The sequence below is a fragment of the Megascapheus bottae genome, chromosome 23, assembly GCF_031878675.1.
Source record: "Megascapheus bottae isolate mThoBot1 chromosome 23, mThoBot2.hap1, whole genome shotgun sequence".
Classification (NCBI taxonomy): Eukaryota; Metazoa; Chordata; class Mammalia; order Rodentia; family Geomyidae; genus Megascapheus; species Megascapheus bottae.
The window spans coordinates 28,513,652-28,536,251 of NC_143531.1; the positions used below are offsets into that span (position 1 = coordinate 28,513,652).

At 43.2% G+C, this 22,600-nt stretch overlaps 1 pseudogene; it reads right to left on the reverse strand.

Annotated features, from left to right (window-relative positions):
* Window positions 1-2,473: 2,473 nt before the first annotated feature.
* Window positions 2,474-4,649, reverse strand: LOC150047508 (kinetochore protein Nuf2 pseudogene; annotated as a pseudogene).
* Between the last annotated feature and the right edge of the window lie 17,951 nt (window positions 4,650-22,600).

A 22,600-nucleotide genomic window follows, 5' to 3' on the forward strand; every position in this document is an offset into this window, starting at 1 on the left:
AGATGAGCGTGCATAGCTGATCGTTTGCGTGCATAATTTCTCATGCCATCTATTGGGGAAAAGGACTCAAACTGCTAATCCTTTCTCATTAAGGTTACATGCCAGCTGTGGAACGATTTAATGGACTTTCCTCAGCTTACCACGACTGAGGTCTCCTGAAGGCTTTTTGGATTCTCTGAACATATGCTGCCATGTAGCTCAGCCCCAAGTTGATCGCAAACACACACAGTGTACAGAACAGCGGGCCACACCTGGAAACGTTTACTTTCACACATCCATGCTTCGCATTTCTTTGTAGCGGCACACTTCTGTGTCTTACCGGGCGGGGGTGACAGAAGGAACGGAAGGAAAGGATAACCTGCCCAGGAGGTCTTCCAAGTAGTGATATACCTAACCAGTGTGGAGTGCATGCGTGAATGATTTCGATTGCGATAATGGCACATCATGATTCTTCTCTGTTATGGTAGAAAATGGAAAATTTCTGCCTAAAAACAGAAGCATCATTAGGCAAATGGAAACTAATAACATGAATGGCTTTTGTTGGCATTATAAGCCAAATCATCAACTCTCCAAACAGATATACACAACACACATCCTCACATCCACACGCTCACACACATCTGCTCTCCCCTACACACATGCACACACTCACGTGTGCACACACACTCACGCACACCGTACTCGGAAGCAGCAGTGGACATCTTCAGGAACCCAACCTGCCTGTAGCTCCACGCTGTCGCCTCGCTATGCACTAGTGTTTCTGTGGTCAGACCCTCTCGTCCCAGGGCCTTCAGCCTGACACAGAACCAGGCACTAGGTGGCCTCTAACAGTGATCGATAATAAATAGGTTTCTCATCCATTACCCTGTTGATATCTTAAAAGCATGTGCAATTAACAAAATGTAAATAATATTCATGTGTCCAGTAGCGTTTACACCATCTCTTCATCCTCACCCCTAATTCCCCTTCCTCTTCGTTTCATCCACATCCTCGGCCAGGCTTACCTCTTCATCACTACCACTCTCAGTTGCATGTCAGAGCTCTGAAAATCCGTTCTGTCCATTAGTCTGGATTCTACTCTGCTCTCCAAGTACTCGTTTGTATCCTCAGCTGCTTGTCTTCCTCCCAGCCCAAGTCTGCAAGCTTCCCTCGCTTGCCATGGCTAATGATTTCAGAGACACTTAGGTGGCGACAGTCCCTTGTCTTACTTATTTAACCATGCTTTTCCTTCTCTACTCTGAGTATTCTGTGTTTGCGTGTGTTCGCAGCAGCATCCATTCTTCTTCCCAAGTCCAGTGTTCTAGCGTACTTCTGCCATGTCCAGGTGCCACCCATGGCTCATGATTTCATGTATCACTTTGTCTTGATTAGTATACTTTAAAGTTTGGGTTCATGTCTTCTACCTCTAGCATTTATCTTCTTCAGGCTTCACTTACAGATGGTACAATGCAAAAACAAACCTGCCTGCTCACAAATGTCACTGGTTGATGGATTGAAATAATTGCATGCCCTCAAGTGGTTTCTGTCATTAGCCGACACGTTGGAGATCCAGTTAAATGCCTGGCTATCAACCTGCTGAGAGCTGATGAGGCTGAAGTCACCAGTCCAGCAGGGAGATCAGCCACTACCTCCAAAGAGACGGCCACATATGGAAATCCTCTTTCTAGGTTGTGATGGGCTGCATTGTTTGCTTGATTCTTTTGCATTCTAACTATGTATCCTGTAGATAGAAATGACGTTCATCTTTAGATACATTAAGAAATTGTCACTTTGCCAAAAGATGTCATCGTAATTTATTATTTCATTTTGTTAAACTCATGTAACTTTAGTCCAACTATGTTCTGCATAGTGCAAGAGAAGTGTGAGAATTTTTAGGAAAATTAAAAATTAGGAAGCTTACAGAAACAATATTTATTATAAAGTAGTCACATAACAGGCCTAAATTCAATTATAGCAGTTTTATATTTCTACATAGAACTTTATTTCCTTAGTTTTATGACATACATGTCATGAACACATGTATACATGAAACATGTATGTATCATTAAAAAATAGACATATAGCCTACATATATGTCTAACAATGAATTACAGAAATACCACAAAATCAGGGCATATACTTCCAATACTGTTATTAATATGTCAGTTTGAATATGTAAACAAAATTAATAGATCTAAATTTTCACCATGAAGTATTATTTTACATATGTCCTTATATTTTAAGGCAAAATCTAAAATAATAATGATTTACCTTTTTATCTGACTTGGATATTTTCTTTTTTTTTAGCTATGCAAGGTGTTTTAATTATAAATTAAAAACACGCTCACATCAAATTTAAGCCTTATAAAATGAGGGTATCTCAACAAGGATTGGGCCAACATTATTGGTATGTCTGAATCTTTCATTAGCTTCCCTTCCCCAGTAGAAACAAAAGGTCAGCAGACTATCTGCAGAAGCCATGGAGCCTGCACTGTCAGCTAGACATTCGAAACATCCTCCTCTTCAACTCGGTGGACTTCTTATCTATGGGGGCAGCACACTCCTCCGAGCCCTTTTTGATGCCTTTGTGGTATTTCTCCAAAGCAGTTTTCAAGCTCACAAATATCTCCTGGGACTTGAGTTTCTCTCTTTCAGTGGCATCTTTTAGTTGCTGAATTGCAGATTTAATTTCTGGATTTCTTGATTAATTGTGCTTACTCTCTCACAGACAGCACCTCTTTTTCTTGAACTTTATTGCAGTCCTCGATTACTGTCCGTTTGTACTGTGTGATGTCCTGGTGTTTCTTGTTTATTTTGAATTGCGCTGTGGCCAGTTTTTCCTTCTTTACAATCATCGTCTTTTAAGTGAATTGTCTTCAGTCTTTAATTTCTTTAGTTCTGATTGATCGTTTTCAATTTGGTCCTCCAAATTCAGGCTCTCTTTTAAGATACTGGTTAATTTTTCCCTATTATCTGCAAGGTCCTGTATTTTCTTTTGATACAGCTGTCCCTCCAGCTGACATGAAGGCAGGCAGTCAACTGAGTCTCTATAGATTTCATACTTCTCCATCACTTCTTGCCTGGAATGTTTTAGCTTCTGGACTGTCTCTTTCTTTCATCTTTTCTCTGTAATTCTTTACCTTCTCTGGGGAATCCACAATCTTTGTTTTTAGATTGTCTTGTACTTCTTTCCAAGAAACCACTGACAATTTTAGCTCATTCAAGCGCTTGGTCTTCTCTGAGATATCTGATTTCTTTTGGGAATTTCCCTCTTGCAGCACCATTGTTTTTTGACGGGACTCTTGGTTCAGTGATTGCTGCAAATCCTGATTATCGTCTGTCAGTTGCTCTTCAACTGGAACAGAATCAAGGTTCTCCAGCTTCATCAGTGCCTCTTGGTGTGCAATGTTCAGTTGTTGCGTTTTGTCCACAGAGGTTTTATATTGCTTGAGGAACTCCATGTATGTGCCACGGCATTCTTCTCTGAAGTGAATGAAGTTGATAATGTCACTTAAAAACCAACTTGTCCGTTTGGTTTTGGATATAGAATATCAGCAATCTCAAAGTCATTTACCCTGCAGATGGGCAGAAATGAGTCCAGATGAATAAACAAGTTGCTGCCTGGTAAAAAAAAAACTTCCATTATATGTGGATACATGACTTGAGAGTTCACTGGCATCATGTAAAAATGCTCCAATCGTATTCCATAAACAATTTGTAAAGCTCTCATGCAGATCATGTGCAAGACTTCAGGCTTTGGATTTGGATAAAGGTCATTCTTAGAGAGGTTTTTCCCATCAGCTCCTGTTAACAATTTACTGGGAATATGTGTCACAAGCTCAGCTGCATTATACTTGGGGAAAGACAAAGTTTCCGTCTTGGGAATCCTCTACAGTCCAAGCCGCCCAGAGAGGCAGGCGAGTCCCAGACATGATGGCTACAGACCAGCTCCACGCTGCCCATGGATATTTTCTTTTTGTCAAGCATAATGATTTTTAAAATGCCTTGCTTTTTAGTTTTTCAATTTGAGTTAGGAAATAATTTACATTTTTCCCTTTCTCTTTCCATAGACATTTCGGTGTCTACAAAGACAAAAACAATTGATTTCCCATAGCTTCCAGACTCTATTTTCCTCCAACGGTTAAAAATTTTCAGCTTCTTTATTCCTCCTCCCTTTCTTCGGTACTGCTTACTTGTCTGTATTTGACTTCAGAGAAAAAATGTACATAGTTCTCTCTGTTTTTCTCTCTCCTCTCTCTCGGTGTGGACGAGTAGAGAAGTAATACTCTTCCTGTTTATAGTGGATCTCAATTGTCATCGCATGTCACCTTTAATTAGGGCTTCATCTAATTCTACTTTTAAAAACCAGAAAATGAACCAGAAAGCAAATTATTGCCTCCTCTGTGGTGCTTTGTCTAAATGTGCCCTTTGGAGGCCCTGCAGAACACAGATGTCAGAGCTCGTGGTCTCCACACTGGCTGTCTCCCTTCTGCTGCTCAGCGGGCATGTGCGTAGTGTGTGTGCTGAGGCTGTGTTCTGGTTGAGGATGGCAGAATCACATCTGGACACACTGTAAGCGTCCGTGCACAGTTTATGTCGTCCTCCCATTTATTCCGAGTGTAGCTAGGATGCGTGAACAAACGACCCTGTGGGAGTTTGACCTTCTCCATGGCTGGGTGGAAGGATGGGAGTCATTCCTGCTGCCAGGCTAGGCCTTCCTTTCCCCCAAGTGACACTCCTCAGTCGGAAAGCAGCGCTGGTTTTCCTTCGCTCTTTCCCGGGAGCACCGGGGAAAGCCTGTGGATCTGGTCAGTGGCTGCGTGCTGAGCGCTCCCTCCCGTCCGCTGGGCTCTGTGGATGCAAACGTGTTCTCCAAACGCTGCTTTTCCAAATGGTGAACGTATCTCATGAAACGAAATGAAGTGACTTTCAAGCTCCCATGTAAAGTTTGCTTCTGTGACTCAAGTCACTCCTCAAAATGCATTTTCTGCTTGCTGTGACTCTAATATCCCTGATTCCTGAGAGCCCTGCCATGAACTTGAGGAAAAAACCTAACCCTACCACAGTCTGTATGACCTGCAGAAAGATGGTTTTTGTTGTTGTTGTCATTGGAGCCTGTCGTAAGGCATAGAAACTTTTTCTTAAAATTAAATATGGTAGTTTTCGGAAGCAGGTGGCATCTCTGAATAGTTCTATTTCCACAGTGGCTAAAAATTAGAGAGGAGAAATTCTCACTATTTGTGAAGCTGAAATCAATAGACCAAGACAGGCAAAAAAAGTTATCAAGATTCTCTCCCTACCAGCAGCTCAACATGTGGGTGCACAAGCCATATCAGTTCTAACTTGACTGAGGTGGGAGGGCTTTGCGCCTGGTCTGCCCCAGGCGGGGAGTGTGACCCAATCTCAATAATGATGGGAAGTAAAAAAAATCACTGGAATCATAACTTAGTGGTAGAGCATCTGCCTAGCAGCTTGAGTCCCTGAATTCAAGCCTCAGCTGACCAACAACAATAAAAAAACGTTATAGATAATCATTGGTTTTCCAGATATAACTGCATAACTGTTTCTATGACTTTAACCATTGCATAAATAAGTGTCCTTGCTGTTGTTTCTTGAAAACTTACCTAGCTGTTATTATTATAATTTTGCTTTTCATACTATGCAAAACACCTTGCAATAACGAGATTTTATGAGGTTTTGTTAGACTGGTAAGATGTTTCCAAAAGACACGGTAACTGGGCTTATGAATTTATACCTATCAGTGCTTCCCCGAGCCCCGGCCAAGCCACATATGTTAGCAGGAGTCCGCTGGAATGTGATGTGACATCTTGGCCTATTTGGTCCCGCCATTTGTAGCCAGACATATGGTGTGTGGCTTTGGAGGAGAGTCTCCAAGCTGGCAGGCTGCCGCTGCTGACTCTGGGCTTGCATGCTCCATTTCAGTCTGCATGGTTCCAAATTGGAGCCTGAGCTTTGTCTACTTAGGTTGAAATGTGAGGAGGGCCAGATTTTTTACAGCACCGAAACCTCCCGGACAAGCGTAATTACCAGCACTCCAAAGAGCTGGGAAAATAAGCCAAATGCAAACAAATTAGGGAGTGAGCGCAGAAGAGCCACAGCTGCTGCTGGGTCAAGCCGGGTGCAAGGGGACTGAGGATGTTCAGAAATTTGAGAACAATGTCACCACCACGAACTTTCAGTGATAAAATGGACTTGCTCTTTGGCACTTTTCTCTCCCATCATAGAAGAAATCGGGTCAACAGGACAGCTTTTCACCAAGTATGAATGTGGCCCATAGGTAGCAAGGCAGAGAAGACAAAGCTTGGGCTTCACTTTCCCCCCCACCTTTGGTGAGCCTCTCTCCCAGGTCGGCTTGCTGCGCTCTTGAACGAATGCCACCCCAAGTGGCATGCAGATGAAGGATTCTTTCAAGCTTCCTTGAACATTCTCCACCCTTCCTTCTGGGGTTTTGGTCTTAGCTTGTGATCTTTGCCATGTCTGGCAGTGCCATTTCTGATGGGATGGAGCTTGGTGGAAGGCTTGGATGCAGGGCAGGTGTGTTGCCACCAGCAAGGCATCATGCAATTCTCTCGACAATGGAGAAGGACCCAGCCTGGCACACGAGCAGGGCCAAGGCTGAGAAACTGTGGTCTTGACTGGCTTTCCTGCAGGATGAGCTTGCCCTCAAGCCTCTCCCAGAAGTGTTTCCCCAGCCAGTCAGAGGGATTCGTATGAGTTCTGTACTAAAGGAATCCGAAGTCTGATCCAGTAGCTCATACTCTTATACCCTAGCTATGAGACCGGGGGACATCACTGCTCGAGGCTAGCCAAGAAAAAAATAAAAATAAAGCATACCTTCAAGATTCCATCTCCACAGAAGAAACTTGGCCTGGTGGCACTCACCTATCATCCAGCTACAGTGAGAAGTGAAAACAGAAGAATCTTTGGTCAAGCTGATTTGGGCAAAAAGCGAGAGTTCACCTCAAAAGTAGCCAGAGTGAAAAGGCCTGAAAGTATGACTTATGCAGTAGAGTGGCTTATGTAGGCACTTATATGAAACCCTGAGTTCAAATCCAACTGAACCAGAGACAGAGACAGAGAAAGAGAAAGAAAGAGGGGGGATGAGGAGGAGGAGGGAGAGGAGGAGCAGGAGCAGGAGGAGCAAAGAAGAGAAAAAAATGAGAGTAGCAGTGCACTTGGAGGCACTTTTCCTATGAGTGCTATGGAATATTTTTAGGACCTAGGGCTATTTTTCACGGAACCATAGCTGGAATGTGTATCCCTGGCTACAGACAGGATTGTTCATCCAAGTTTCTATCATGGCGCTGGAACCGAGCCAAGCCTGCCTCTGCATCAACTTAGAAATAGAAACATTAATTTAGAATTTCTTCAGGGTGAATTACTAGTTAAGACTTCCCCTCTGTACTTCAGGGTTTCAGAAGAGTAAAAGGAAATTGAGTATTTATAGAACACAGAAAGTAGTTTTATGAACAAGCTGAATATAAATAAAATGTTGTAAAATATTATGCTAGAAATGAAGCAATGCCATGTTTCTGGGATAAAAAGAATAAAAAGAGAAGAGAAAAAAGAAAGGATAACAGAGAAAAGAAGGGAAAGAATTACTTGGTAAGTTGAGGAAGGAAGGAAAAAGGGCAATGAGGAAGACTGGAGGAGGAGAGGAAAGAAGGCGTGGAATAGAGGGTGAGTTGAGGTAGAAGACACGAAGTCTGGTACCTGGGCAGAGGCAAAAACCTAGATTAAGTTCTGAATCTAATGAATAATATCACCTTGAACAAGTATTTTTTTTAACTTCTTCTCTTTCCTTAGCTCAAAAATAGAGAGAATATGGCTGTTATGGAAATAAGATGAAACAGTGTAAGGAAAACATCAGTCACTGTGTCTGGCACATAGAAAATGCAACATATTTATATGTATGTGTGTAAATAATGTCTGACAATCTGTAGAACTGCCTTGCTGGAAGGAATTGAATGTTCCAAGATAAGGCTTTTTCGGGCTGGGCAGAGGGTTTTCTATGAATGTATTTGTGCTGGTGGAGGTGGGAGTGTCTGTAAGTGAGTCGGGACTGTAACCCAGTTGAGTTTCCCCGCCGCCCTGGCTGCTGTCTAAGGAGAAGGAGCAGAGGACACCAGTCTCCCGTCCCTTAGGCCATGGCAACCTCATGTTTGAGACCCTGGAGATTTGATTTCACAATTCCTCAACAGTAATAATAATAATAATAATAATAATAATAATAATAATAATAGAGTCAGATGAACTCTAAGCACTGTACTAGTTAAGTGCCACGCTCTGCCCACAGCCTGTGAGCTCCACAGCTTTTCTTTCCCTTTTACAGCTGCCTCAGGCTGGTCGCCTTCCTTGCCCGAGGACACCTCTCCCACCCCAAAGCCCAGGACACCTCCTCCACCCCAGCCAGCAGAGGAGGGACTCCCCCTCTCTTCTGCTCTTGTTTCACTGTTGGCCTAAGGGGCTGGGAAGCTGGGGGCTCACTCCTGTGAGTGCACCCCAGCCACAGACTCCCTCCCTTTCATTGTAGTTAGTTTTTCAGAAGGGGTTTCATGCTTTTGCCGCAGGCAGACCTCTCTGCCCAGTGCTGTGCTGTGCCGTGTGCGGGCTCCAGGCATATATCGACGCCATCACACCTTGCTTGGTTTTTTGAAGTATAGGCTCAACTAACGTGTTCTTTCCTCTGTGCGGGGCTGGCCTTGAAACACAATCCTTCTGTTCTTTGCCTCTCCTTATCCTCCCTTTGAAGTTGGCACTCTTATCTCTTTCTTTACATTGCATCAGGTCCATACACAATTCAGCACAATCCTTTATCACATTTAGTTTACCCATGTCCACAAGATCTTTTTTGCCACATAAATCCACATATCGATAAATGATTCTCATTATTCCATAAGATGCAGCGGACATTTAAGAAATTAAAAATATTTGCCAAGACTGTTTTCTCCAAGTCTTCTTCTGTCCTCTCAGTTTTTTTTTCTAACTACATAATGATACAGCCCTGAAACTTTGGAGGGAGAACACTAAATACTAGAATTTAATTTAAAAATAAATGTCTCAGAATCAGTAAGAGGAGGGAACATGGGAGAAAAGCATGGGAAGGGGTATCAATGTTCAAGAAGTCACGTGCCCGCTACCGAAGAATGTAACCGTAGCCCTTCTACGATAAAATACAATACAAAATAGAAAAGGAAGAAAATATTTTTGAACAAAAATAAGACATGGAGTTTACCAGCTATGGCGTGTGTGTGTGTGTGTGTGTGTGTGTGTGTGTGTGTGTGTGTGTTTACAAATCCTTAACTTCTGTTTAAGGAGCCTTACAGGAAGATTCATTTACATCAAGCAAGCTGTGTGGCTCAAGCTTATATGTCACTAAGTAGCAAGGGAAAGGATTTGGTTTGCGTAGGAGTGGGAGATAGATGGCAACGTGAAGGCTGTGCCCCCTGCTCTGGCCTGAAGTCAAGCTGTGGTGGAGAAGGTCATGGAAGACATTCAGGCTTGTGCGTTCTTTCACTTCTCTTATGAAGGCCTGTCCAAGGTCAGTGTAGCTAGAAGGCCGTCCACTGGCTTTCAGCAGGGATGCAGGGCACGAGCTGGTCAAGTCACCCCACTTCTGAGTGGGCCCTGGCACCGTGTTCAGCTTTCTATTACCTTCATGAACTTCCACCTGAACTGAGGAAATGAATTATGTATAAAAATCTGAGAAGCGCTATGGTCTGTGCACTCATGTGTTTCTCCTCACTTCTCGCCTTCTACTTGGGGTTCGGTGCATCCATAAAGCATTTCAAGTGACGCAGACCGTCTAAGCTGGCACACGAGTCATTTGGTTTTCAACAAGCAATACAATAGCTTTAAAAGTTCATTTCCTAGAACAAAGCATGTTCTTTTTAAGAAACACAGAATTTTAACAGAATCTTTCAACAAGGAAATCAAGCAATTCTGAATTATGCTTACAGGAATGTAGGACATGTTTGGTTTGTATCAGTCAAGAAAGGCTGATGGGATTTAGCATTTCTGACTCTAGTGACCTTTAGCAGAATCATAGATTCTTCCCTATATGCATCTTACTGAACTAGAGGTACAAACATACATACTGAATTGACCTTGTTAATAGCAATGTAAGTGTGAAAATTCATGCTGTTCATGTTCTTGAAATTTAAAGGGTGTTAACACTTCACTTGTCTCAAATAATTTGAATTCTTCAATTTTTGCTTGAACCAGTACACTTATGGCCCATTTATATTCCTCTTTATTAAGCATTGAAATACAGCTAGCAAGTAAAAAAGGCATTCGCAAACACTAAAACTTACTACCTGACAGGTATCTTATGCTACTATGCCTCGTATTTTTAAGTGGCAATATTGCAACATGTTTAATACAGTAATATGCATCAATGCTTTCCTAACAAAAATACATCTTCTGATTAACCAAATTCATTATAGATATTGGAGGAAAAATACGAGCTGCACTAAAAACAGAAAACTTACTAGCATTGAAAAGAGAATTCAAGATTAATAAAAATTGTATGTATATATAGGTTATGAGGTCCATAAATTCCTGTCTTCTAAATATTTATTAGGCTAATATGGCTTTCTTAAAAGTAAGTATTTAAGAGTATAAAATGCAGCTACAATTATGCATTATAGAAGAGCAGTAAATGGGTACTATTTAAAATGTCCCTAAGGTTAATAATGATTTATTAGTTTGTAGAGTCTGGAAAGGGAAAAATGTAATAATGAGAACTTCTTTCCAGACACATTTTGATCACTATTAATTTGGAAACCAGAAAGTGAAAATAAATTACTAGAGACAAATGGTTCCCATTTGTGTAGCTTGGGCTATTTCCAATTCTTCAGCGTAACAAATATATTAGTTTGCTGTCTTTTTGCAAGAAACTTCGTTAAACTAACGGGATGAATATTTTATCAAAGTCCCATTACCCACACTTTATTAAAAGATTTCACTGTGTTTTCCCTGTTGGCAGGTAGAAAGTAGCTTATCTAAAAGGAAATAATCTATTCTAGGAGTTGTGTTTGAGAGAGCTTGGACCACTGCAGCCCACCATGTTTGGGACTCTAGGAGAATCTGTGGCTGAGTCCCTGCACATCTAGAACGCCACTGTTCACATCACTCCATAGGTCACATTTTCATATGGTTTGTATAATTAAAGTTGCCATCGTGTTCACTGTAAATGAATGTTAAAAATCACTTAACCTGTTAAACTTTTTCACTGTTGGAAATCTAAGTGGTAACTGGGATTCTTTTAGCTGCGTGGCTCTGTGATCTACAAGACTCAATGCATCTTTGGAACTTGAAAGTGTCTTCAATCATCAACCCAGTCTTTCTTCAGAGAACAGAAGTATGGGCGTTAATGACCTATTTAAAAATCGCTGTCAGAAATATTTCAGGTTGACAGAAAAGCACCTCATGCTTCCTATCAGTATATTGCAGTAATAGATGATGATTCAACTCCAACTGAGGTGTCAGGCACAATATTTAATATTCCTCTGCATTGATGAGTTCAAATTATAAATCAAAACCAAATAAACAACCATGCTTCCTTTGGAAATCATAAATTCCTGTCCAATATCAGTGAATATTTTATACAAATTCAAATATTAATACAGTAAGTGAATTGCACATATACCCATGCTACTTTCCAATCTTTCCTGGACAGAACTTTCCTCTGCTGGATCAGTGCGTATCGTAACAGGGGAGTCAAGGTCCTCATGCATACTTTCCACTGTCACTTTTACATTTCTTACCTTGCTATTAAAGATTTTTATGATCGTGTTATTAAAGCTTTGTTTCCCATTCACTCTATAGAAATATGTGTATACATAAACTAAAATGCAGATAGATATATGGGCAGATGGCTGGATGGATAGATGGTAGGTGGGTGGGTGGGTGGGTGGGGGTTTAGCTTTAACTCCTTTTCATCATCCCTTCTGGATTAGCTGCTGTCCTCCGTCCGGGCCTCTGGCCGGTCTCCGGGCAGCCTGGCCGTCCTTCCACAGGACAGTGAGTCGCCCCCCTCAGCAGCTCCACCTTGCCCGGTACTGTCCCTGAACCTCCCCACCAAGAAGCAGATACTTGTACTTCAGAAAGTAGAAGACACTTTCCACGCCAGGAGGCTGGGGCTCTCCCTCTGCAGTGCCATCCACGGGGGGAACCAGTAGAAGAGGGCGGTCCCAGCTCAGGGGAGCCTAGGAGACCCATTCTCCACTCACAGCTGTGGAAGGCTGGATCAGGAGCCCCCAGGCCCCGGTCAAGGACAGAGCTGACATCTCAGCCAGGACAGCGGTCGGCCACCGCTGGGGCCAGGGACAAGGGAAGTCTAAGAGCAGGGTCATCGTCTGCGCAGCTCTTCCCATCACCCTCATCGTAAGAAATGAAAGTGGACGCTGTAAATTCACAAATGAGAATGGCATTAACACATTCGTTTTAAATAATGGTAACAACTCAGCGTAATCGGATGTGATGAAGGGGCCCACGGCCTAAATTTCTGGCAGGTCAAGGGAAAGCCGCCACGCTTGGACAGTACCCAGGGGCCCCTTGAATTCTCTTGATTGTATGTACAAAAATGCGCACGTGCACCTGTGTCACAGGAAACTCCAGGTGGGTTTCAATATGGATAGATTTAGAATCAAATACCATAATGATAATGGGAAAATCCCCGCGTTGTCTAACATTCCATCCATCTGACATGGAAACAGTTCTGTGCATGCGGGTACCTCTGAAAATGATGTGGAATGACCACTGAAGACCATCACGAAGCCAACCTTCAGCACGGGGTAAATCATTATCGCACTCCTCTCCAGAAGGCTGAGCAATTCTGTGTGCAGACACGCATTTCTAGGGATGTTTTTCTTCGCCCTAGCCATCACCCGCTGCATCCTGGTAGAGTGGTAGCTCAAGCAGTCAGTGTGCTGGAGCAGGCGCCGGATACAGCGGGCAGTTAGCCTGACCCCCGGCACTCCTCCCTAGAAAACAGCAGTAGGGGCATCTTCATCCAGGAGTGAGCATCCACAGAGGTTATAGCTCTACTCTCTTTCTTTTCTTTTTCTTTTGAATTGTATTTTACTGTTGAGGTAATGTATAGAGGGGTTGCAGTTAACATAGTGGGTGCCTTACTTCTCACACCTTGATACCCCTTCTCATGTTTTTTCCCACACTGCCCTCCCCCAACCCCTCCCAATCAGCTTGTTTTCCACCCATCCCTTCCTATTTCAAATAAACAAGTACGTGTATATACAGTTTTTAAAGTAGCTGTCAAAGAGGGTTTCAGTTCATCTTGTCGGTTTGTGAACACGATGCATCTGTGATCTCTCTCATCACTCCCCATCCCATCTCCCCCAGCCCAGCCCCTCCAGTTTACCTGGTTTGTTGTCACGGGAGTAGACTGACTATTATGACCCCCTACTCCGACTTCCTCTCTCCTTCCTTGGTCCCCTCCCCTTGACTCCATCTTCCACATAGCACATGTTCCCACTTCCTGCTATTCATTTTATTACTGTAAATTAGTCTTTCAAAGGAGTTACAGTATTGGAGTTCTCCCCTGCCTAGGTACCTGTGGACCTGTAGTATATTTGCATATTATATATTTATATATAATTTATTATATTCTACTCTTTTTCTTAAAATATGCACTGAATGTGTGTATTTGTCACACCTCATTTTCCTTTTCACGTAACTAATGCAGTTCTCTGTGGGGTATTTATTGGAGGAAAAAGGTTTTAGTGAAAGAATTATGTGTACAGAGAACAAATGTGTCGAAGGAGAATGCTGGAATGGATTTATAACACAATGTTTGGCATGGACAGCCTCTGGTGTGGGAAAGCTGAATGCAGTTCTATATAGCTCCAGGAAGAGTTTTTTCTTTTTCTTTTTTTTTTTTTTTTTTGCAGCTTTGATCTCTGTTAAGTGTTTGGGAGCAAAATCAATGGCTATGTTTAAACATTTCCCTCATTCAAAAATAGCTTCTCATGCTAGGAAAGCCCTGTCTCGGGCCAGCACTAATAGAAAGCCCCACACCAGGTATGCTTTTGAGGGGAATTTCCCCTAGAATAAAGAAGCCATTAACAGGAATTAGCTTGCTCTTGAGCCCATATCAGAAAAGATGGTTTCATTTTAATATATGAAAATGTCCTCATGCTTAACCTGAGTGTATCAGGGCTGGGTGATCTCCTCTTCCAGATTCCCTGCAGCCAGAGCTAGCTTCTCTAATGAAGTGACTGCTCAGATAAAGAAGAGAAAATGGGATCATTATGTTTCTAATTGAGTTTAAGGCCATAATTAAACGCACTCAGGCTGGCTGAAATCTCAGGGAACTTGATAGTAGAGTCTTCCTTCACAGAAGGATCCAGTGCTCCTCGGTGAGAGGCAGTGTGGGGGGTATAGGTAGCACTCAGCTGCTGTTAATTGGAGGGTGTGGGTGCACCTGTTCACTGAAGTGACACACCGTTCAGGCGGCAAAGTGCAATTGCAGTCCATGCAATACCTGGCTTCAGAGGGCTCTGATTCTACAAAAAAGAGAAAGGACAGGCTTTCTCCTGGGTTTAGTAACTTGGCACAAGGCATCTTTACTGAGCTGTACCTGACAAGATGCTGCTATTTCTTTTTCTCTTCCTTCTCTTTGTCTTTGTCTTTGGTTTTGTTTCTTTGTTGTTGGTGGACTTGAGGCTTGAATTCTGGGCTGGGATGCAGTCCCTGAGCTCTTCAGCTCAAGGCTAGCCTTCTATCACTTTGAGCCACAGCACCACTTCCAGTTTTCTGGTGATTAACTGGAGATAGATGTCTCATTACCTTTTTTGCCTGGGCTGGCTTCGAAATGTGATTCTCAGACTTACACCTCCTGATTAAGTAGACTATAGGTGTGAGCCAACTGCACCTGGATCCTCCTCCTCCTCCTCCTCCTCCTGCTCTTCCTCCTCCTCCTCCTCCTCCTCCTCCTCCTCCTCCTCCTCCTCCTCTTCTTCTTCTTCTTCTTCTTCTTCTTCTTCTTCTTCTTCTTCTTCCCCCATGTCAATATAAAAGTGGATGTGAGGGCGTTTTAAGATAGAACCTACGATGAATTCCTAATAACAGCATAATGAAAGCATACTGCTTTTCTAGGCTGTTGTAACCAATTGCCACCAAATCTCAGACTCACCATAAAGTTGGGCATTTTTCTGGAGTGTGCATGTGTGAAGTCAGTCAGTGGGCCATGTTCCCCTGCAGGTACTGGGAAAGAAGTCTTTCTTTTTCTGTGTTTTCCGGCTCCTTCTGTCACTGAGGACCTTAGCTGATGGTGAGCACCGATGTTCCCTGTGTTCCTGGGTCCGTTAATTCAAAGGATGCTAGTTTCTGGAGTGGGAATCCACTGAAAGTTTAGGATGACAGCCTCAGCGAGCCTTACCTTACATCTTCCAAGTCCCATGTCTTAAGAAGGCACTGGGGACTCGGAGATGACTTTTTGTTTTCATTTTGAGAGAGTGGAGGAGTACAGTTGAATACCACACAGCAAGGATACACACTCTGTGAGTGCAACTAAAATATAAAGCTTTTTCTACATGCCATTTAACTAGCTGTGCTTTATTTCCCCCTAAAACAATTCTCATAACTTAAGCAGCAGCATGTACATTAAACAGAACCTGCCAGGCAAAAGTGTGCTTTGTATACATTTCAAAACCAAGTTTCAAGCGATGTGTGCAGTGGGTAAAATGGAGGAATAAACACAGAGCTTCAATATTTTTCTTAGTCACTGATATAGGGAGCTCATATTGCATTTATTGGATTTATTCATATTTAATGTCTGTCTTAATCTATAACTAATTTAAAATAGTTTACTGCCTCAAAAATACAAGAAGCATAAACATAAATGAGGAAAATGTAAATAATTTGAAGCCATAATGTGCATTATTTGATTACAGCTAGAAAACCAATGAGGAATAAAAACTGATATATTGATATAGGTGGGATTTTTTGGAGCATACGAGCATATATTTATATATTATATAACATAGCAAGTCATTTTGGTGGAGACTTAATTTAAGGCATACAGTACCTTTTTTTAAAAAAAAAGATCTTTGGGAGTCGGGAGTTTGGCCTAGTGGTAGTGTGCTTGCCTAGCATGCATGAAGACCCAGGTTCAATTCCTCGATACCAGATACATAGAAAAAAGCCGGAAGTGGTGCTGAGGCTCAAGTGGTAGAGCTCTAGCCTTGAGAAAGTCCAAGGACAGGGTTCATGCCCTGAGCTCAAGCCCAGGACTGGCAAAAAAAAAGGATCTTTGACCTGAATAACACAGTTATGGTTTTCTAGAGGACAGATTTCTCAAAAATAGATATATAAAAGTCGAATGCCGAGGGCTGAAGCCCAATCTAGAGAGAATGACTGCACTGAGATAGGGCAAGTTTGTCAGGCAGTGTCCAGTTCCAGTTAACGTTCTAGAAGAGAATGGATGTTCTGTACACTTTCAACTTATTGACAAAAAAAGGTTTTGTTTTCTACCTTCAAGGAGACATCTTTAAATGGTACTTATCAGTGATAAAGAAAATAGATCCACACATTATTAGTCTGCCATGACGCAAAAAAAAAAATAAGACAAACTTCTTGGGTTAGAACAACATGGAGAGAGGCTAAACTTTGTCTGTAGCCGTGGTTTCTGTCGGTTGGGCGTCTCTGTGTCAGAAGAATTCGGGTGGTCTGGGCTAGTCTGTCTGTCTACTCTCCAAGGGCAGTGCCTACGACAAGGTTCCACACATTAAACATTTCTTTTGTTTCCTGTAACTTGAAAGTGCATTCTATGTTCTGCAGACTTTTCAACATCAAAATTGTGAGATGTCTTATTGTCAAACACTGAGCTTTTCCTTTAATATTTTTCATATTTTATATAAGATGACTTGCTGAAAGTGAGATAAAAGATTTCCTTCTGATTATCTTCCCAGCAAAAATCTATCAAGCTCATCACCCAGAGAGTAAAAGAATAGCTATATCTTGCCAATGTTCTGTTATCACTGTTCCGTGCTTACCCTGTTTTGATAAACATTTCTGTAATTTAGATATGACAAAGTTTATACTGGATTACTTCATGCTTGCTCATACTGTTTTTGAGGGTTTTTCTTTTAAATCAAGATTCTGGGAATAAGACAAGAGTAGAGGGTGTTTTCCTCAGGGAATTTTATATAAATATCTGTCCTAAGCTAAAAATAGTAGTGTATTACATAGTAAGTCAATTTAAGCTTAGAAAGGATTAACGTAAACAATATTAGTCACAGCCTGAACTTTTAAAGAATCTTCATTAATATAAAAATAGAGGCACTTGGTTTCCTCCCTTAACAGATATTGGAAGCAATGAGATAATGTCTCTAAAAATCTCTTGATTTAAATGACCGACTCACATAAAACTACTGATTTTGTTTAAAATTTAGTTTGAAAAGAAGAAATAGTTATCTAAGGATTTGTCTGTTTGCTCATTTGAAACTAACTTCTCTTTTTCATTTCTTGTTTAAATTGCACTTGTTTCATTTTTTTATGTTTTAATAATCATACTTTATTGATGTGGTAATGTAAAGAGGGGTGACAGTTACCTTGTCAGGGAGAGCATACATTTCTTCTTGAACATGGATTCACCTTCCCATGTTTTTTCTCCCAATTTCCCTCCTCTCACACACTCCCAGTCAATATTGATTTTTCCCTTCCCTTCCCTATTTCAAATAGACAAATAAACTTATATACAGTATACCAGGTACCAACATGAGACAAACCAAAATGAGAGAGGGGGGGGGGAGTGAATGGCTATATGCACATAGCTTTTGAACAATTGCAGTCCTCTGCTAGGAGAATCCTAGATGTCTACCAATTGTTGCAAATGAGGGAAACCATGGAGCCTATGTTCTTTTGAGTCTGGCTTACTTCACTTAATATGATTTTTTTCTAAGTCTATCCATTTCCTTATGAATGGGGCAATGTTATTCTTTCTGATGGCAGCACAGAATTCCATGTGTACAAATACCACTCATCAACTGAGGGACATCTGGGTTGGTTCCATATCTTTGCTATGGTAAATAGTGCTGCAATGAACATCGTTGTGCTAGTGGATTTAGTATGTCCTTGTTTCTGGACAATTGGGTAAATGCTAGTAGTGGAATTGCTGGGTCATAGGGGAGCTCTATGTTTAGTCTTTTAAAGAATCGCCATACTGCTTTCCAGAGTAGTATGGATCCCTCCTGGCCACATCCCCTCCAGCATCTGTTGTTATTAGATTTCTTGATCTTGGCCATTCTAACTGGAGTGAGGTGGAATCTTAGAGATATTTTGATTTGCATTTCTTTTATGGCCAGAAATGTTGAGCATTTCTTCATGGGTCTATTGGCAATTCTTATTTCTTCTTTGGAGAAGTCTCTCTTTTAAGTCTTTAGCCTACCTGTTAATGGGATACTTGTTTCAATATAGTAGTAGAATTTCTAGCTAGAGCAATAAAGCAAGATGCAAACATAAAGGGGATCCAAACAGGGAAAGATGAAGTAAAACTTTTCCTCTTTGCAGATGACATGATTCTGTGTCTAAGGAACCCTGTAGACTCTACTCCTAAGTTGCTTGAGACGATATGAAACTTTGGAAAGTAGCAGGGTATAAAATTAACTCTCAAAAGGCAATGGTTTTCCTGAATACCAACAATGAAAAGAAAGAGGCAGAAATTAGGAAAACAACTCCTTTTGTTATTGCCTCAAAAAAAAAAATAAAATACTTAGGAGTTAACTTAACCAAGGAAGTAAAGGACCTCTTTGATGAAAACTTTAAAAATCCTGAAGACTGGCGTTAAAGCTGAACTAAGGAAGTGGAAAAACCTCCCATGCTCCTGGGTTGGAAGCATTGAAAATGGCAATCCTGCCAAAGGCTATCTACAAATTCAATGCAATACCCATCAATATCTCAATGTCATTCTTTAATGAAATAGAGGATGAAATCCAAAAATTTCTATGGAACAACAAAGGACCCCATATAGCAAAAAAAACAAAAAAAACAATCCTTAGCAGAAAAAAAGACAGCGGAGAAATATCAATACCAAACTTCAGAGTCCATTACAGAGCCATAGAAATTTATGAAACACGACGGACACATTCTTTATTTATGTCCTTCTGTAGTTATGTGAGTCCGTCCCCTTGACACTGAGGCTGGGGTGGTCCTTGGAAAAACTCCAAATGAAGCAGAGAGGCAAGAACATGGGAGACAGAACTTCTCTATATTAGGAAATGGCCTTGAACTTGAGCCGCGGAGACTTCCCTGGTGGCAACCCAACTGGACGGCTGTGGAATTGCCCAGCTGCTGCCGCGTGCGGAGCTGTGCAGAGGCACGGGTGGGACGGGAAGTGAGCCTCATGGCCGCGCTCAGATGCCTTGGGAGAAACCCTGAGCCAGCACCGGAGGCCAGCGTTTCCTGCCTGCCATTCCAGGCCTGCGCACTGCAGGCTCCCCTGGAAGCAGCCGCCATGCATCCCCAGTCAGTCGTTCTGCAGAGGCCTGCAGGCACTAGTCCACAGAAGAGCTAGACAGGAAAGTTTGTAAACCTACACAACACCACCACGTCTGCAGGTTTACTGTCCTCCACCCCGACAACCGCCAGCAGAGTTCTCTGTGACATGACCTTTGCCTGCTCCCCAAAGAATGTCCTGGAAACGCACTGCTCAGAGTCTTACATTCCACGTTGACTGCGGGAAGTGCTCTCAGCACTGACAGGTGAGAGGCGGTTTTGTCCAGGGAGGACCTGAGCTTTCCTTGCTTTGGTCGTCTTCATCGTGGTCCTCGGGCAGCGGGGCAGGCGCCTGGCCCACACCCGTCCAGTCAGTCCTCTCCTCCGGGACTTCCAGTGCAGCATCTGTTTGTTGGCAGGACTGGGGTCCGAACCCGGGGTCTCTGCCGTTCCTCTGTCCGTCTGTCCTTTCCGGGGCATCGTGCCGTCCGCCCCTCCCGGCCTCTTCTTCCTGCTGCCTTCCCAGGAGAGCCTGGACTGCCCGACGGGCCAGCTGCTTCCTCTGCGCCCCGGCCGGCCGCAGTCCCCGGGCCTCCCCGGGCCTCCCCGGGCCTCCCCGGGCCTCCCCGGGCGCAGCGCGTCCTTCCTTCCCGTTACCTAACGTCGCGTGGCTCGGGCCGCAGGTTCAATCCCCTGGACCTCCAAGGCTGGGGAGCCGGCTCGCCCCACGTGCCCGCTCCAGAGCGCGTTCGCCCGAATCCCTGCAGTCCTGATGGAAAGAAAGCGGGCCGGTCCAGTCTTCAAAGAACCCACGGTCCTCTTTCTCCATGGGCGAAGCTGTGCTCCAGGCCCCGAGCTCCTCCTGGCCGCAGCTGCCTAGGCCAGCCCCGGCCTGCCTGCTGTGAGGCCCAACACCCCTTCACCACAGTCTCCAGGGGCGCAGCAGACACAGCCTCTGCTTAAGGTACACACACACACACACACACACACACACACACACACACACACACACACACACACACGGCTTTCCGAATGATGGGGGAAACAAAAACAAACACAAACACATGTCCTCCCATTTGTCAGATCTCATGTATTCCTATATATGGTTGCTTAAATCACTTGAAAGGCCTGAAATTGATTTCCAGACAACAGAAAACATTGTAAGGTGAAAATTTTCAAATATAATCAATCTATGCCAGTCCTGGAGGAAAGAACATGGAATATGAAGTTTCTCTCTAGAAGAGTTTGCTGAGAACCATCTTTAAATAACACTTAAAAACTCAATGTATGGGCCGGGAGTGTGGCCTAGTGGTAGAGTGCTTGCCTAGCATGCAGGAAGACCCAGGTTCAATGGAAAGCAGCATCAGGGCATCCTGTGGGTTCTTTTGCTGCAGTGTAACGGGCTAACTCACATGTCTGTGTTCACAAGCTGATCAGAGTCACGCTCCACACCTAAGAAGTCTTAGCCCAGGCAGAAATGGATGCCAATGAGAGTCTGAAATGGGTTGGTAGGAAGGGCTGATAGGAACTGGTCACTGAGAGAACATAGAATGGGACAGCTGTGGGCTATCAAGATACGGAGACCTAAGGGGAAGCAGGAGCTGGCATACAGCCTCCTCTTGTACAGAGGATCTACTAGAAAACATTTAGAAAACGGTACCCTGAAAACCTCTGAGCCCTGGTAGAAGAGAATGGCACAGAACATCAGTGCTGTAGGCATCGAGAGGATGGCGTTAAACAAAGATACTGGCACAAAAGCAAACTCCATGGAAAATACAATGAAAACTCGAGGAAAGTTCCCTAGTGCCTTTTGGTTTAATAGCAGTGAGGTCCTTGGGCCCTTGGGAAGCGTGAGTTCTGGGTGATAGAGATGGATGGATGTAAATGTGGTTGGTTGTGTCTGCAGACTTGGTGGTCTAGAAAAGGAGAAATGTGCCACGCTTACAGAGTCTGTGCTAAAAATAGCCATCACCTGGGAATTTGGGGAAGGAAGAACCAAAAATGAGGACTGAGTAAAATGGGAAATGTGGAGTAATATTTGGAAAAAGAACTATGGAAAACTCAGAATTTAGAAAATAACCGATAGAAGGACCCAAAGGAGTTGTGACATCTGTGTTATGTGAGAAACTTGCATGGCTGAGCTTCATTCCTATGAAATTGGTCATACTCTGGGTCTTCTCTCAGGCATTTATCACTTTTGGGGGGCGGGGCAAGCTTCCGTTCTCTTTGTTTGTTTTTGTACTGTGTCACACTGGTGTCTCCGAACAAGGTCTGTGCATCCTGACAGATATTACTGTGCAGAAAATAGCATCGCTGCTTCCCCTTCTCTGTGATGTGACCATGTGGGGAGGATCTGCGCGATGAGCAGAGGCTGAGGGCGGTGTTTCATAACACATTCCTCACACACGGTCATCCCTTGAAGTTGGTTTCCAAAGTCCTAATGGTTTCAGCCACGCTGCTTTCTAAATGCTCAGATCTGAAATGCAGCTTTATGACAGGAAGTTGGCCTTGGGCGCAGGAATGTATGTAAACAAAGAAATGTGGCTCTGGGGAGTTCAGTGAAGCAGACCTTGAGGCTGCCCCACTCTGAGCTTCTTTCTGTATCTTGATTATTTGCAGATGCTCTCTACGAAACTAGCCATGAAACCCAATCGTTCACCTCACTGGAACTCCCCCAGGCAGCTCACGGGCAGCTCTGAGAGTGGACCGGCTAAACCAAACAAGGAGAAGGAAGTAAGAAATTTAATTCCATCCTGTTTCAAGATGCACGAAGCACTTTTCTCCCTCAGGAATCCAACTTTCTGAACTTGGAAAAAGGAAAGAGTGAAGAAATGTAACCTGACTGACTGCAATCACTAGTACCTGCAGTTCTAAGGTACCCTTGTCATGGGTTGTAGTGGTTTGGTCCATTGTTCCTGAATTCAGTTTCACAAAACGAACACCAGCAACTGAAGCATGCTTTGTGGGAGGCGGGCATGGTGGGGAAGGAGGGCAGATGGATGGGGAGAGGAAGGGTGGGCTAATCCTTCATGCACATGGAAGAAGCTTGAATGGATGGGTGAGGCTCGGGCAACGGAGACCCACTGAAGGGGGGATATTGATCCAGATGTGCTGCACGCACAAACTGATTGCATTGAATTGGATT